This window comes from Molothrus aeneus, chromosome 17 (assembly GCF_037042795.1).
Source record: "Molothrus aeneus isolate 106 chromosome 17, BPBGC_Maene_1.0, whole genome shotgun sequence".
Lineage (NCBI taxonomy): Eukaryota > Metazoa > Chordata > Aves > Passeriformes > Icteridae > Molothrus > Molothrus aeneus.
The window spans coordinates 9,860,657-9,874,622 of NC_089662.1; positions in this window are offsets into that span (position 1 = coordinate 9,860,657).

The following is a 13,966-nucleotide window of genomic DNA, read 5'->3' on the forward strand; positions in this document are numbered from 1 at the left end:
TTTGCATTTAATTGTGTTAGTTATGTATGAGAGCCAAAAATCTGCCTCCTTCCACTTCTGGTTGCCTGATGCCTGCTGCAGTCAGAAAAAAGCACAAATTTTCTTGGTAACAAATTATTTTACAGCAAGGCATGTAATTCCCAGACTGGTACAGCTAAGAAGTAAATGCAGAAGTTTTTCAGAGCCTGTTAAGCTCAACATGAGCTGAGATCCACTGGAAACCTGAGCCATGTGGGCATGGAAGAGGTTTAAAATTGGGATGAATAAGTGTAATGTGGGAATGACTCAAACTTTTGCTTGGGACATCCAGCTGTCTGGATGCTCCACAGTGGGCACCACGTTCCAGTTTGGATGCAAGATTCCCATGTCAGGAACTCTTGGCTTCTGTCTGACAGGCAGGAAACAGGATTTTATTCTGTTTGGCTTTTCTTGTTCCTGAGGTAGGGGTTTGATTGTTCCCTGGCCAAGGGGCTAATTAATTCCTATGCAGGGCAATTAAAATACATTGAATGTGAGCAGTTTTGCATCACTGACAACGAGGTGACACAGAATGCAGCCCTGGACAGGGAAAAGACACATTCCCATGTGCCTTCTGATCTTGCTGCAAACAGAACTGGATCCCCAGGGTGTGGAGCAGGTTCAGACTGAGCTCAGGCAGCTGGAGAAGGAGGCAGCCACATTTTTGGGGGTGAGCTGCTCAGTTAATCCCTTCTCCTGCCCTGGGTTTGGCAGGAGGGAGCCTGGTTTAGTTACTGAAATCGAGATCTCAGCTGTGGGGCAGAGACTGAGAAAGCCCAGCTGCTGTGCTGGGCACTCACTGTTCTGCTAAGAGTGTCTGGGTCATCTCCAGCACCCTGGTGGGCTGGTGTCACAGTGCCATCACGCAGGGAGCAGCTGACACACCCAGGGACACTGGGGAGCTCAGGGTAGGACAGCACCTCCTGAGTGGCTGGATTGTGTAGGTAGGAAAATTTGGAAGCAAAGCGCGATAGGAACCCAGGTGTGTCGGCAGCACATGCACTGGCTCTCCAAAGGAGCCCTTTGCTCACTCTGTGGTTCCTGGATTATCTCAGCTGAGCATTCACCTTCAGGGCTGGAGCAGAGAGTTTTATACACACGCTGTATAAATATTCAGATGAAATTTTGAAACCAAAGTGCCATTAGAAATTTGGCTCTCTGTGGTGTGTTGTATAATCCATTACAACGCACCATTATGTAATTGTCAGTTATCCAAGAGTTTAGTATTTTGCAACATGCCAAAATCAAAAGTGTGTTCTTATTAACATCCCAAATGTACTTAAGTGTTTGGTAAATACTGGAAGATACATTTCTTGCCCTAGAGAACATACAGTCTGAAAAATTAATATTGATTCTAGATAAATCAATGTTTGCTTACCAAAATCACGTGCTGAATACTTTATAAGCACCCACCCAGCTGCAGGGATGTTGCAAGCTCTGTCTCCCTCTGATGCTATAAACACACCCTGAGTCTGTATTCAAGGCTTCACCTCACCATGCAGCTTTAAAATTGTGGCAATAATGTTATTCAACAATATCTCCTGTCAGGAAGAGTGAAGGTAAAAACATTCAGACTTTTTTCTGCAGATCCCCAGTGGGTTTCTTTTAGGCAAGGCCCATGTACATTAATACAAATCATATTTTATGTTACTCACAGGACATAGAGATAATCAGAAAGCTATCTTCATAAACAGAGGGTTATTCATAATCCCTCACATGGCATTTCAATTATCAGTCTGATGATGATGTGACATTATGGATGAGGTTGTGATTAAATTTTCTTGTGTAATGACCCTAAGTAAATCTTTGCAATTTTCATTTTGCAGAGATTTAATATAGATTGGTGGCCTGTTGTTTGGCCCCTGTTTAATCCAAAATCGCTCATTAAATTGGGACCAGTAAACATCTGATGATTGCATTTCATGGACTCAGCTATGAATTTAACATATTAAATATACATTCCAGATGGATATAAGCATCTGTTCTCATTATGGTTATTGGTGTTAATCTGAAACCCTGACCTGTTTCCCCTAACATTACTCATATTAAATTCCATCCCAAATTCTAACATATATAGGCATGAAGGCAGGAGATAACTAAAATACCTTCACGTGCACATAATCCAGTGAAAGATGAACAACAGAAATTCGGGGACACATAACACAAACTTCTTGCTCTCAGAAAGTGGCTTTCACTGCTGCAGGATGTAAAACAACTGCTTCTGTTTTCCAGCATTGAAAAAAAAACCCTGAAAAAAACCCAGTAGTCAATTCTATTTGACCATGTACTTGCTAATCACCGGGCTTGAGCGGTATCCTTTACAGAGCAGCACAGCCCTAATTTGCAAATCTGATTTGTCACTAAATCTCGTCAGAGTTTGACCCAGCATCTTGCAGGCACTTGCCTGGCAGTAGTAGCCAGGCTCCTCTGCACCAGGAACACTCAGCTCAAAGTCAAATTAATCGGTGACTTCCAAAGACCATTAGGAAGAAGATATGTGTTCCAGGGCTGCTGAGAGCTTCTCCACACTGCATGATTCATGTTTATTGCAGTTGGGGCATTTATTTATTAGATTGCTCAGTGTAATGGGAAATTTAAAATGACACACATTGTATTACAGGGAGGCTTAGCAAAATATTATCTCCCTGTTATTGTAAATCAAACAATTCTCAATGTCAGCACAGATCACCTTTGCTCAGCAGAAGTTTCTCCAGAGGGTTTGTATAGTTCCTTGGATTTTTTTTTTCTTTAATTTCAGGAATCATGCCCCCTTCCCAAGCTGATGGGTGAGATAGGCTGCACAGCTCAGTGCTGGGTTGGGATCCTGGCTATAATCCTGGGTTTACCTGAGACTTCACACCCTGTGCCTAAAGGATCAGACAATTCAGCCTCATGGTATGAAGATTAGTCAGAAGGGTGGATATAGTTTTTGCCTTGAAAATGAGAAAAACAGTCAATATTTTAAAAGAGGAAAAAGTAGATTTGTTGTACCAATCTCATACCAAAAGGCACAAATCCCTCCCAACACCTCATTATCCTGTTTCCTGGGGTTTTCCTGGCTTGTTAGGGGCAGGAGGAATCAATCCTGTGGGGTGGTGGGAGAGAGAAAAACAGCCAAGAAAACTGCAAGTACCAGGAAAGTCTGTCTGAACTCTAGCAAGGCTGGGCTGGAGCCAAAACTCTGAGTTAAGCACTTAGTGGGGTTTGCCCTCCTGCAGCATCACACAGACCATGAGTGGCTATAGCAGGAAAAAGCCTTAGGGGAGGGCTTTGGGGGATTTTAAGTGTCAGATATTCACCTGACCTATAGGAACACCATTCCTGAAGGACAAAGTGTTGGAAAAAGTCCCAAAGCTGTGGTTATTGGTTGAGAAGTGAGATGCAGCATTTCCTGATGGCTGCACTGGGCAGTCACTTGTCTGTAAAATTTCCCTATGATTTTAACAGGTTGAAAAGTGCAGAAGCACAAATGCTTCATTTCTAATATGGACTGTGGTTTGTACATAAAGGAAAAGGGTATTTAAGTACATTCTATGTGTTAGAGAGTGCAGCATCTCCCCACAGAAAACTGGCATGGCCTCATGTACCCACTTTGTAACAGGAAAAAATCTGATGTCTGAAATACTGGCTCAGACACCACAGAACAGAACAGGGTGAGGGGAGAAAGAACTGCAGTGTCCAGTGGGTGAAAATACCCACCAAGGTGGATATTCACTATCACCAGTGCTTGAAACAGAAGGACAAAAAAACCCATCCCTGTCATTAGCAATTAAGGCTGCATCACTCAGGGCAGAGCTCTGTGTGTGCAATGAGGCTAATTAGCATCAGAGTGCTGTCTGACTCCGGGAGTTTGGTGCAGGCAGCACAGCAGAGGGGCTCAGCAGCAAGGCTGGATGCATTTCAGTCCCAGCAGTTTGACCTGGTCTCCCTGCTCTGACCATGGGCTCAGAGGTGGCTGAAATGTTGGTGCCACTCACCAGCAGCTGCTGGGGTTGGAGGGCAGCAGTGGGTGCCCGAGTGCAGAGTGAGGAGATGCTGCCTCAAATGATCAACACAAAGCCGTTTTTGCTCCATGGAATGTGCTTTTTATATCCAGGTGTTGTTGCACCAGGTTTTTGCCAGGTTGGTCTCAGGATGAATTGGTCTCGGCAGAAGTTTGGGTGTGTGGGCACCACTGGGAGCCACCAGCTCAGCAGCTTGGGGAGTGGGAAGAGGCCAAGGAAAGGGGTCCTGGAGGAGCTTCTCTGGCAGAGAGGATTACAGCAAATGCTGTTTGTTTGGGTTATTCCAGTGGAAGATGCTCCTGCCCATGGCAGGGGTTTGGAACCACTTGAACTCTGAGGTTCACTTCCAACTTAAGCTATGCCATGATTCTATGTTGTGATTTTATTTGCTGGTGCTTCCCCACTGGCTACAGCCCACAGGAGCAGACACACAGAGTGGCAGATAACCAGCAAGAGATTTCCACAGTGCAACTGTGGAACAAGTGGACCTAGAGAAAGTCAGAATTAAAAATACCCTCCCTAAGAACCAATTCACACCACTTTAAGCAGATCAAGAAACTATCTGTGCCAGCAAAGGCACTCCTTAAATTCCCCCCAGCCTCCAAAATGAGGATTTTTAAGAGGGGATAATGCTGAGTGCTGATTTCAGGAAGCTGCCATGCAGCTCCCAGCACAACAGACCAAAGATTTTAATTGCTTGTTAACTACCATTGTGGCACACGAGTTAGCAGAGCTGAAGCAGTCTGACATAAATCACATGTCCCAGCCCAATAAATCTCCTCTCCAAGTGACAGCTTTGCAGACAGCAGCGAGCGAGAGCGGCCGGTGCCCAGACCTGAACGTACAACTGCTGCCTGCAACCGGTGACAGATCTGTTGAGACCAAAACACTTGGCACTCTGCTAATGTCTGTCATTATGGTGATTGATACAGCCCCTCTATCACACTCTGCAGTTGTCTACATTTCCAAAGCTTTATTAAATTACGGCGGCTCCCAACTGTTATCCGGCATCAGTGCGAGGAAATGACCAAGAGCAGTCAGGGACAAGTTGAGGTTTTTCAGCTCTGAAGAGCTGAGGGGGTGAAGGGGGTGCAAGCAGAGGCTTTGCTGACTTTTCTCTAAAGGCTAAAAAACTGAGGACGGTGTTGCCACGTTTCTCTTCACAGAGAAAAGCAAGGCACAATTCTTCCCCAGGATTTCTGAGACTCACATTCTCTGAACCTCAAAGGGAAAACACAATTCTTATCACTTGCTGTGCCTGTGTTGTGCCAAAGTAGAATGCAATATGGAGATTGTTTATCCAAAGTGAGGATGTTTTGTTTCCTTGGCCTGTCAGGCCAAGTGTGTGTGTGTCAGGACTGTGGGTGACAGTCACGAGATTCAGTGCAGTGTGAGCAGGTGTGTGCAGAGTGAGTGCTTGGCACATTCAGTTTTAGATGAAATGTATAGAGTATAGTATAATAAAGTAATTAATTAGCCTTCTGATATCCGTGGAGTCAGATGCATCATTCTCTCTCCCTCACCAACGTCAGAGTCACCTTTGATTTACAATAAGGACAGGGTTACCTTTGTGTGAGAGGACAGGAGCTGCCTCTGTCCCCACGCTGAAGAGTGGCAGGGCTGCTGCTGATAAAACAGGTTATTCTACCACTTAAAGCTTGGCAGGACCAAGGGACTTGCTGCTGCCTTCAACGTGCAATAATTATCAAGGTTGAAGGATTTATTTGGTGAGCCCTGGTGCTCTCGGGGCTGGGGTTATCTTAATGACTCTGCTGCAAGTGTTCCCCTTGACCTACCTTCAGTGCAGCCCCAGGAACAGGTGCCATTAGAATATATTCCACCCCACTGAAAGTCCTGTCTTCTTGGAGACTTTAGGGGGAAGAATATACAGATATATTGTTTCTATAAATCCCCTGATATTATCTTTTATCGGTAGTAATAAATGTCCATATTAATTAACTTAATGGTTTTAACTGCAGTAATGACTTTGTATTAAACTAGTGAGCTTTCATGTTCCACATAAAAGCTGCAATATTAAAACTCATCTACAGTATTTTTTTTCAACTTCTATTGTGCTGAAACAAAGCAAACCCATTGCTGGAATATTCCAGCCACCAAGGCCAGTAGATGATTCAACCTTGGTGTAAATTATATCAATTTTTAAATGGATGCATATTCAAATTTGGAAGATTTTTGAGCAAGCCACAGATACAATACAAAAACAAGGCAATCACTTTTCCCTTTTTTTTTCCTATATTTTGCTAATAAACAAGTGAATCTGGTACTCAGTCTTTCATCTGTTGCTGTGAACATTCTGTGTGTTCCCATAAATATTTGAGAAAAATTCACTGGGTTTTGCAATCATTTTGAAATACGTGTCAATGCCAGAGCCAAAGCCAGAGGAGGTGTTGGCTACCAGTAAGGGAGCAAGAATAGTGTGTGTGGTGAGAGCAGCAAGAGAATATCAAAGAAATATCTTCAAAATCTCCTTTGCATTCTGCAGACTGAAATTTCTTTACATTCTATGTGAACTCATGCAACTGGAAAGGTGGAAAATGGTGATTATCTGTAGCCAGGGCAGTGGTGCAGGGAAAAAAGCTTATCTCCATAAATTGACATCTGTGAACAGTTTTTCCTGGTTCTACCAGGGCTGTGTCTGAGCCAATTTAGTCACTGGTTTTCTGTGGATTTAAACCAGCACGACTGTCTTCACCATCTGTGTGAACTGGCCCCATTTTACCAGTGACTGCTGGCAGTGCTTTTCCCAGCTCTGAAATGCTTGGGCAGATGTGTTTGTTCACGGCTCCTGAACCCTCCTGAGAAAGCCCATGACCCCTCCTGACATCCCAACACCACCCACACAATTCCTTTCAAGCCATCCTTTACCTGCAGCTGAAATTGCTGATAAAACCCCTGAATGAGAGCATCTGAACACACAGAAAGTGCTTTCCAAAGGTAGTTTTTCTCTTGCATTGCATTTGGGAGATAAAGAGGGGGTGCACCAGAGGGAGAGGTCCACAAGTGGAACCCAACATCCATCTACAAGGACTTCCTTCATGTCTGAGTGGCACTGGAGGACAACTGAGGCTGTGTATAACAGGACTGAATTTGCACTATAACAGCAGTGGATCTTTGAAGATTAAAAATTTCTCCCTAAACTCTTCACGCTTTCTAATAAAAGCCCATTGCTGTCCCAAGCTGGTTAAAACAGAAGTGGAAGCCAAGCCCTCAGCCAGGGCACAGTGAAAGCTTTCTAGTCTGGTCCATAATCCCAAATTCTGAAAAGTGCAAATAGCCTCTAAATTCTCCAAGAAAAAATTGCTGGATTGTACTGGCCCTTACAAGCAATAACGTGAATTAAGAAGCAGCTCCCAGCCCTTTGCATGGCCACCAAAAAACCAGAGCCCACTCCATGCCATGGACTTCCTCATGGAATTCAGGCTCAGCAAGTCCTTATCATTGTGTGTGGGGAGAGCACTTGCCAACGAGCTCCTGGTGCAGCAAGGAATGAGGATTTCCTGGCTGGTTATGATGAGTTTGAGGTTTCTGAGCAGCTTCAAGCAAACCCAAGAGCATCTTCCTGAGAAAAAGATCAGACAACATTCAGGCTCCTGACAACTTCTTCAGGTCTTTGTACATTTTGGTCCCAGGAGCTGCAGCTGTGGTTGCAGCCTTTGCAAATCCAAGCCCTGGTGGGGCTCTGCAGCCTGGGGCAGTGGAGCTGTGCTGGGGGACGTGCCAGAGCCTTGCCTGATGGCTCCCTCTGGGAGTGCTGGTTATCCTGCAAGCTTTATGTAAATATTTTTAAGTGGCACATCTGTCTGAATTACCACCGTGCCCTCCTGGATTGCTAATTGTAGGTTTTAATTCAGCTCTGACGACCAGTTTACATAAATTAGGGAGCTGGCAGTAAGCAAGCTTTGAGATGGGATATGGATTTAGTGAGGGCTGATTTTTTTCTCTCTGAAATGCTTCTCCTCACTGTCTCACTTGAATCATTCTGGGGGAAAACAAGAGTAATTCAGACCTGCTTGTGGAAGGGACCCAGAACTGTTTTGTCTTCACCCTGGTGCCAGTGTGCCCAGCTCATACCACTGGTCTAATTGACCTTAATTGGCTATAGAAAAAGAAAAGGATTTGGCACGTAATTTCAGTGCCACACCCCTCTGGCAGGAGTCAGAGCCACTTGGCATGGCTGTGCTGGCCCTCCAAGGGAGGCTCTGGCTGACACCAGCAGGGTTTGAGTGACCCCAGGGGACCCGTGCTGCATCCAGGGTGTGCCAACCAACAGGTTGTTGTTCTGTGATCAATTAAAGTCTTCCAGCCCTGCCTCAGCAGCACAGGCTCTGGGGCTGGTGTGCCCAAGCCAGCTCTGGCAGTGGAATAAGGCCCAACAAAGTGGTTCAATACCAGCCCCATCCCCTCTGCCAAAGGACTGGGACTGTCCACAAAGGCTTTAAGCTCACCATTTGTTCTCCTGGCTCTCACCAATGCTGGCTGCATTAACACTCCCTCATGCATGTTCTTGATGTGGCAAACCCAGAATTCAAGAATTTTTGCATTTCCAGCAGTCATCAATGTAGACGTGCCTAAATTAATTTATTTAATGTGAGGAGAACTGCTGCCTGTTTGGAAGCAGAAGTTGGCTCAGCTGAGGGGTTTGAGAGGGATCTGGAAACATCCCTCCTTGAAGCCAAAATCTTAAATGTTTTGTAGCCAGATTTCACCAGGGAAGATCAACAGCCCCTGACTTGAATGTTGCCAGCCTTTGTGAGGTACCACACCCCTGAGGTGGATGAAAACTGTGCTCCATCATAGCCTTGTTCACAAGGAAAATATCTAAGACCTTACATTAAAGACAGCTGAGCTCTTATATCTTGTGGGGAAATGGCCTTTAATATAAATTGGAGCCCAAAGTAGAAGCAATGATTAGAGTACATGGTTGAAGAGAAGCCATCTGATCATGTGTCCACCAGCACCAGAGCACACACAAAGCTCCTGAGCTGTAATTTCACATTCAGTTCCCAGCTTGCAAGAGAAAACAGAGAAACCAATGAACAAAACCCATCTATTTTATGAGTGGTTCTTTAGAAAAGTCAATGGTCACTCAGGATGGGCTCAGAAATGGATTCAGATTTAAGGGAGGAAAGAATACAAGGAGAACAGTTTGGAAATATCCTGCCATAGTCAACCTGTTGAGACACACACATACTTCAACTGAAATGATCTAGCTGACTAAAATAGTTGCTGCAAATGTATTTTGTTCTGTGACTTTGTTTCATCTCAATTAGACACCTCAAATCTTCTAGAGGGTTGAAGAACAATATAGCAACTCCTTAAAAAATATTAACCCAGAAAAGCAAAAATAGATTTAAAAAAGTGAAATTTGTTGAGCTGGTCACTCCCTCTGTCCTGTCTGAGATGAGACTGCAGCTCCTAAAGGCATAAAGGATGCCTGTGTGCTTTCTTTTTGCTCCTGTAAGATGCCTCCCACATGTTAGACCCTCTAGTCTAGTGAGAACATCCTGATCCCCACCCTCACTGCCATTCTGTTTTCTCACATTGCAGACTGAGTCTTAAAACACAGCTTTGTCTCAAATCCATGGAGCCAAACCCAGCACTGATGGATCTGAGCAGAGCTGCAGCCAGGGGAATTCCTGACCCTTTCTTCACAACGCACGCACCAAGAACAATGAATTTCCTCCACTGTGGTGACAATTCAACTGCATCCAGGTTGGTCCAGAAAATCTGGCAGAAATCTTTCCATCACTCTAAGAGACCTGGAGCCAGCCTCCTGCCATGTGTGCTGCATGCAGGTGCCACTCATGCTGAAGCACCATCAAGGTACATCACTGCATCCAGACTTTCCAGAACAAAAGCTTGAGGGGCTTTTTTTTGCTCTGTCTGGCTGATACTTTTTATGGAATCACCCAAGGGCCAGGTTGTAGTTCTGTAATTGTACAGGGCTGTCATCCTCATAAATATTAAACAGCACTTCCAAGTGAAACTGCAGCTCCTTTTATTGCACAAAGCGATGGATATCCCAGCTGAAACCACTCTGCCTCCTTGCTGGTGCCTGCTGAAAAGTGACTGTGGTTCAAAATATTTATTGATGCTTTGTTGTATTGGGAGAATGCTCAGTGACAGATGGACACTCTCTTTAAAACCTCAACGTATGCAAATCTCCATACAAAAGAGCCCAGGATGTTTTTAATATCGCACACTTGCCTCAGGACATGTTTTTAAATCCCCACTTACCAAGGGGCCTGGCTTTTTATCAGTCAAACGCCTTAAGCACTATGTCAATGTGGACATCTGGCCGCGTGTTTAAAAAATTTTTTATTTGCTAAAATATTTAGTGATGTGACAGGGGTTTTAGCTGGGGACATCAGGTCTAATGGCATATGTTTCAACCCAACTGCTCAGAGAGGAAAAATTAACAAGGTAGCTTTCGGGACAGTTTACCTTTTAGAGTGCAGTAAGCCAAAAAAAAGGGAGAAGGGAGAAGACCAAAACTAGGCATAATTCAAGAGTATAAAGAATTGGGTTTAATGTACTGAAATAGCTCCTTGGGATGGAGCTCTGATTCCTCTCCATCACTCTGATGTAAAGAGAAATTCTCCTAAGATGTGTGTGGGTTCTAAGAGCTTCTTCCTCCTTTTCAGGTTGACGTTGGCCAAGGAGATTGGCTTGAACATGTCTGAGCAGCTGATAAAGGGTTTGGAGCTGGTGGGAATGGGTGGGAGATGATCACCAAGGAGTAGATGAATGAAAAATAACAGACAGAAAGGTGTCATGAGTCTTTCAGGTTTCTTCCCAACCTTTCACACTTAGCACTCAGCAGTGACAATCCCCACCCAACACCATCTGGAGAGCAAGCCTCCAAACTTCTCTCAGGTTTTGGTGCTCCATCAGCACCCAGACCATGAAAAAGAATTGTGATCCCAGCAGCACCAACCATCAACCTTGCTTTCCTCCCAACTGTTCCTAGCAAGCACTTCTTGAAGGGCATTGTCAAGCTGGGAAGGGACCAGAAGGTGATGCCAGGGCAGTTGGTGATGCCAGGGCTGTTCACTGGAACTCCTCCTGAGTGGTGAGGGATAACACAACACCCCAGCCTGGTGCCAGAAGCCCTTTTGCTTCCAGAACAGCCACCTTTTATCTTTAAAAATTAGATATGCAAAAGTGATTCCCAGCCTACAGATGTGCCATGGTGTGTTTGTTAAAAGTGGCAGCCTCAGCTAATTGTTACTCACCTGCTCCAGCTATTCTGCTCTCAATTAACACCCTTATTATTAGAAAGTCACCACATGTGAATTGAACCACCAGGCATGTTTGCCTTCTGCATGGGCAGCCAGGCAGCCTGAATAGCTTAGAGAAACCCAGGCTGAAGCTGAATCCAAGGAAAGTCATTTAACCAGTCTGTAGCTGTCCCTACACAAGGGTTTGGTGCTGCTTGTGACCTGGGTCACATCATGCTGTCACAGTGGGGTCTTGAGGAACTACTTCATTGCAAGGCAAAAGTTTCCTTTCCCTTCATTCAGGGAGAAAAATCAACCAGAAGAACCAGCCCAGTGTCTGACCCTTTTTCTTGTATCTCTGTGATACCTGCATTTTATGTCACTGCAATATTCTTGTTTACATTTGATTAACTAAGATCCCCAGGGTTGAATGTTGTTCAGTGCTGCTGCAGGTATGTCAGTGTGCACAGTTTCAGGTCAATATGTTTGAATAAATGAGGCCACTTTCTCTTCAAAAAAAAAAAAAAAGAAATCTGGCTTCTGTACTGGCTGGCAAATGTTGCATCCCTCCATTTCTCTGGGAAAATGAATGAGAAAATGAATTTGGCAGAAGAGCTGCAGATTACAATGCAGTGTGATGATGTAAGGCTAATGAACAGTGAAATCCATGAATTTCAGCTCATTTATGCTGCAAAGGCCAAACTGTGTAGGAGCCAATCTCCATCCATTTTGGTGTCCTGTCTTCAGTTGTGCCCAGAGCTCTGCCATAACCCCCAAAATGTTGGTATGACCAACACTGGTCATGGAAAGCCAGTGTGAAACCTGAACACAGCACCACCAGAAATAACTTTGAATCCTGGAGCACAAAGCTCTCATTTTGCCAAAGAAGAAAATGTCTATTTTTTTCCAAAGTGCTGTTTATTGTGATTTATGAGAGGAAAAGGTTGATTTAAATGGAGTTTATTAAAAATGTTTTTATCTGGGAGTTGCACAGGTGTTACAGTGGAGCCTGAGAAGTTTGACAGGGGATACCCATGCCCTTCTCTGACCTTGTGACAGAGGGAAAGGGAGGATTCCTGCAGGGATGAACCAGCAGCTGACAATTGTCTGGAGAGCTGGTCCTGCTCCATGAGGTCCCTGTGGTCCTCCAGCCACCTCCTGGCTCTCATGCCAACCACTGAGGGCTCCCCAGTTCTGCATCTGCTCTTCCCTCAGAGGGAGAGATTTTGGCTTCACCCCATCCCTCTTCTGGAAAGAGACAAAATGTCATGGTGAGATCCAAGACATATCAAAAGAGTGAGGCACCGTGGTAGGCACCGAGCACTGTGATAGATTTGCTGCTTGTTTTCCAAATGAGAAGGTGAAATCATTCTCCTGGAGCTAAAGCTTTTTAGCAAACCCCTAAATTACTTTATTTTTCACTTGATAAAAAGTTATTTTTCTCCAGCACACATTACTTTCTTTGTGTCATGTGCTTGTCTTTGCTGCATTCCTCCTGAGAGCAGTTGGTCACTCTAGTTCTATGAAGTATTAATACCCCACCAGTGATATTTATGTACCCAGATCTCTCTCTTTCTCTCTTTTTTTTTTTTTTTTTTTACCTTTAGATGTTCAACAGCATGAATATTCTTATTTTTTATTTAAAACTAATTTGGAGTTCTCGCTCTCTAAGGGGTTTCTAATCACCAAAAAGTGCCCGAGGCTAAAACTGATTGACAGGAAAATGTTGTGGCTTCTGAAAAGTAAATTGTCTATTGACAGAGCAGTATACAAAGGAAAATGCTAAATGCTTATTATTTATGAGCTATTAGGGAAAATGTTATTAGCATCTGTTTCCCACATGGGCAAAAACACCTGTCAGACATCAGGAAACTATAAAACGATGCACAGTTAATAGTTACTTTGTTTAAAAAGTCATTAAAATTGAATGTCAGCTAAAACTTAGGAAAACATTATTCTTCAAAAGACTTTTAATCTTGCTGTTCAAAAAAAACAAGAAAAAAAAACCAAAAAAACAACCAAAAAAAAGAAAAAGACCTTGCCACATTTTAATTTCTGGGAGCAAAAAGGAAGAAGATGTTTGATTTGAAAGTGATGAGGCAACTTGTGCTACACAACAAACAAGGCATGAAAAAAGAAAAAAAGCAGAGGAAGAAAGGGCCAGGTTGGGTCCCTGCTGGAGCTGTGGGGCAGCAGAGGGAGAGCAGAGCAAGGTCAGGTGTTTACAAGGGCTTTCAGTTTGTTTTGGGGCTGTTTGGATTTCACTTAAACCTGTAAATAGAGGAGGCCTGTCTTGCTGACAATGGGAGACAAACAGCTGGACCAGATTGCTCCCAGAATTTCTCACAGTCAGAAAACAGGTTCAGATGGATTTTGGGAAGGAATTCCTCCCTGGCAGGGTGGGCAGGCCCTGGCACAGGGTGCCCAGAGCAGCTGGGGCTGCCCCTGCATCCCTGGCAGTGTCCAAGGCCAGGCTGGATGGGGCTTGGAGCAGCCTGGGACAGTGGGAGGTGTCCCTGCCATGGCAGGGGTGGCACTGGATGATTTTAGGGTCCCTCCCAAGCAAACCCTTCTGTGGTTCTGTGATCATCAGCCCCAAATCGCAGCTGCCACAAACCAGGACCAAACTCTGCTCTGGTCCCATCCAGGCTGGGCTTTCTTGCAGTGTCTGCAGATAAAAAGGAATGTGTGGCCAAGATTCCT